This window comes from Lepisma saccharinum, chromosome 1 (genome assembly GCF_977018435.1).
Source record: "Lepisma saccharinum chromosome 1, izLepSacc3.1, whole genome shotgun sequence".
NCBI lineage: Eukaryota > Metazoa > Arthropoda > Insecta > Zygentoma > Lepismatidae > Lepisma > Lepisma saccharinum.
In genome coordinates, this window is record NC_139229.1 from 167,947,693 (window position 1) to 167,952,378 (window position 4,686).

Sequence of the window (4,686 nt, forward strand, 5' to 3'; positions counted from 1 at the left end):
AGTGTCGGAAGGTGGGCCTACGATTTCAAATAAAGAAAGTAGGAAACCATCGGTCCTAGAACAATGAAACCTGGTTCACCGGAAAAAGGACTTCACTCCGAGTCCGCAAAGTATCGATCACCCTCCTAGCCCAATTAGGAGCCGAGCTACAGCGATTTTAAATTTTCGCAGAAAAAAAGGTAAAAAAAAAGTAAAAAAAAAAATCGAGATTTTCAAATCGCTCTAGCTCCTAACCTAATTGACGTAGAACGGATCTGATTACATATTTGTAATCTGCACGTCGAGACCTTTCGTTAGAGTCGTCGGAAGGTGGGCCTACGATTTCAAATAAAGAAAGTAGGAAACCACCGGTCCTAGAACAATGAAACCTGGTTCACCGGAAAGAGGACTTCACTCCGAGTCCGACAAGCTATCGATCACCCTCCTAGCTCAATGAGGAGCCGAGCTACAGCGATTTTAAATTTTCGCAGAAAAAAAAGGTAAAAAAAAAAAATCGAAATTTTCAAATCGCTCTAGCTCCTCCCCTAATTGACGTAGAGCGGATCGGATTACATATTTGTAATCTGCATGTCGAGACCTTTCGTTAGAGTGGTCGGAAGGTGGGCCTAATTGGTCTATCTATTATAGTATCAATTACGCGGACTCATGGTAATGATTATTTTAATTCTTTTGTATTATTGAAATGTTAAAATATATTTTTTATTTTATATTTTTAATCCTTTTGAGATTTAATAGTTCTTTATGAATGGTGGTTCAAATTTCTATTATTTTTGGTTGTTTTTTGTTTTTAATAATAGTGTGATTTCAAGTAAAGAAAGTAGGAAACCACCGTCCCTAGAACAATGAAACCTGGTTCACCGGAAAAAGGACTTCACTCCGAGTCCGACAAGCTATCGATCACCCTCCTAGCTCAATTAGGAGCCGAGCTACAGCGATTTTAAATTTTCGCAGAAAAAAGGTAAAAAAAAAAAAAATCGAAATTTTCAAATCGCTCTAGCTCCTCCCCTAATTGACGTAGAGCGGATCGGATTACATATTTGTAATCTGCACGTCGAGACCTTACGTTAGAGTGTTCGGAAGGTTGGCCTACGATTTCAAATAAAGAAAGTAGGAAACCACCGGTCCTAGAACAATGAAACCTGGTTCACCGGAAAGAGGACTTCACTCCGAGTCCGACAAGCTATCGATCACCCTCCTAGGTCAATCAGGAGCCGAGCTACAGCGATTTTAAATTTTCGCAGAAGAAAACGTCGTGATCTCATATGCAGACTTCTAACGTACGTTGCAAAATATAATTGCAGATGTGTGTCTCTATAAGGAAGTGGATAGAATTCCTTCTGCAGGCATCCTTCCCTCCAGTTCATCTCCTTTTCATCTGGGCCGCGTTGCAAAAAATGATACCAGATGTCCGTCTCTATAAGGAAGTCTTGTTCGAAGAACATGGGCTGACACGGAACAAGGAACTTCTGTGAAAATTATCAAGGAACTGTTGTGCCTCACAAAAACGTCGTGATCTCATATGCAACTTCTAACGTACGTTGCAAGAAATAATTGCAGATGTGTGTCTCTATAAGGAAGTGGATAGAATTCCTTCTGCAGGCATCCTTCCCTCCAGTTCATCTCCTTTTCATCTAGGCAGCAACATGGATGGCCAAGATTTTTTACATGTTGTAAGTAGCCTTTTACATTTCACAACCATACCTGAGCAGAATCAAACATGTTTTTAGGGAACCTTAGTTAATTGGAGGATTCGAATCCAGGGCCTCCGTCGACATTCGCAACCATACCTGAGTGGGATTCGAATCCGGGTTTTCTTTATGCAAACAACAGGACGAAAACTGGGGAATTTCCCAGAATGACTCATCAACGCCATCTGTTTTCAAACATCGGAAACACATACTCCAATTTATATATGACGTCACACGCCAAAATAGCGTAACAAAAACAAAATGACGTCACAGAAATAAAAACATTTCATAATAATAATAATAATAATAATAATCCGAGAATTTCAGACTCATCAACGCCATCTGTTTTCAAACACTGGAAACACGTACTCCAATTTATATATGACGTCACAGACCAAAATAACATAACCAAAACAAAATGTCTTCACAGAAATAAAAACAATTAATAAAAATATTAATAATAATCCGAGAATTTCAGACTCATCAACGCCATCTGTTTTCAAACACTGGAAACACGTACTCCAATTTATATATGATGTCACACACCAAAATAACATAACAAAAACAAAATGGCGTCCCAGAAATTAAAACACTTCATAATAATAATAATAATAATAATAATAATCCTAATATTTCAATTAATAATAATTTACTAATATAATCTGGTCCCGTGACTTCCATTTTGTGACGTCACAAAGTCACGTGAATTAAAACATTTCATAATAATAATAATAATAATAATAATAATCCGGGAATTTCAGACTCATCAACGCCATCTGTTTTCAAACACCGGAAACACGTACTCCAATTTATATATGACGTCACAAACCAAAATAACATAACCAAAACAAAATGTCGTCACAGAAATAAAAACAATTAATAATAATAATAATCCGAGAATTTCAGACTCATCAACGCCATCTGTTTTCAAACACCGGAAACACGTACTCCAATTTATATATGATGTCACACACCAAAATAACATAACAAACAAAATGGCGTCCCAGAAATTAAAACACTTCATAATAATAATAATCCTAATATTTTAATTAATAATAATTTAATAATATAATCTGGTCACGTGATTTCCATCTTGTGACGTCACAAAGTCACGTGACTCCCACGGCTATGTACCCCCGTTGAGTCCGATAAATCAATTGATTGGCAAAAATCGATCAAAGATCAATGACTCATGAACGCCATCTCTCTTCAAACAACGGAAACAACAAAATTCCCAGACTTTCTGACTCATCAACGCCATCTGTTGTCAAACACCGGAAACACGTACTCCAATTACCAGAAAACCTACCGTCACCGCGTCGCTTACTTTTCCTCCTCCCAACCCAGACTTTCTGACTCATCAACGCCATCTGTTTTCAGACACCGGAAACACGTACTCCAATTACCAGAAAACCAACCGCTTCGCCTACTTTTCCTCCTCCCAACCCAGACTTTCTGACTCAACGCCATCTGTATTCAGACGCCGGAAACTCCCGACGTCACGGGAAAAACCCGAATTCCTCCAACCAATCAAAAAGCTCCTTACAAAATACGCCCCGCCCATTTATGACGTCACAACCAATCAAATTCATCCTTACAAAATAAGCCACGCCCCTTTTATGACGTCATAAAAAAACTGCTGCGTCATCAATTGATCTTTGATCGATCTTTTCCAATCAATTGATTTATCGGACTCAACGCGGGTACATAACTACTGAAGTGCTGTATGGTATTGTCACAAATTGATTTAATCAGGCTTGTGATTCATGAGGAAAAGGCGTTGGGTGTTGATAAACTGGTGAATAATATAGATTTACAAGTATATTAAAGTTAGGTGTATTAAGTAAGAAAGATTCATGGAAATAGATTAAGATGCTCATTTGGGGAAATAGACCCATAAATTAAATAAATCAATCTAAAGGGATGATTTTTTTATATTTTGACTAGTAAAAAGGGTAAAATTTATTAATTGTATAGGTACCTGTTTTTTTTTTTGTTTTTTTTTATTTAGCCCTAAATCAGAAAGCACCAATATATTTTAAGGAATGCACAAGGGTCTCTGTTTTATTATATTATTTCCTAACTTTTTGTCTGGCTTGAAAATAGGTGGTTTTGGAAAGTTTACCCTAAAAATCATATCTTTTTTGTTATAAATGTGCCCTTAATTGAATTGCCCTAATGTTTTTTTAGAAATTTAAAGCGATGCGGTAGGATTTGAAAGCATGTGTTAAATTTTGGGGGCGTGGTACTGTTTTTTGTTAGCTCTTAATTGGGGGTGCGCCAAGAATAAATTGACAGTTTAAGGGGATGTATTCTTTAGTAAAATGTGTTAAAATTTGTTGGATGGGTGGTTGTTTTTGATGGTTTTTGGGTGAAAAGGTGCTACTTAAATTTAGGTGAGCTCGTGTTTTTTTTATAAGGTTAAGGGTATTATTTTTAGTTAAATGTGCAAAAATTTGGTGGGTGGGTTATTGTTTTTGATGGTTTTTGGGATTAAAATTGTCCCTTAATTTTAGGTGAGCTCGTAGTAACATTTACTATACTACTCCCAAATTAATACATCCGTATTTATGACTGTTTAGCTTACTCGTTTTTTTATTGGACGCTAAATTATTAGTATATTTAAATGAAATACTACTAAAACGAGAGCGAGCGTGAGCAAATATTTGTTATTTAATCATTATATATTCCATATTTGAAAAAGAAGAGAAAAGAAACCATAACATTTTTGTCTGCACTTAATAGGGGCTATCCACTGGAAGGAAGTGCCTTCGCGCGGACGCCATATTTGTAGCACAACAACTTCCGGTTCGTAGGCTCACAACATGCCGCTAAAGGGAGCTGAGATTGTGTCATGTATGAAAGGAACGAATGAGTGTGTACAAGGAAGATGTAAACTACGATCAGGGCTAAATAATCTTTCATGGATCTCTCTTCATCCATTTCCTCGAGATCTAGGCACCAAATTATTGCATTCAAGCTGTCAAGCGTGAAAATT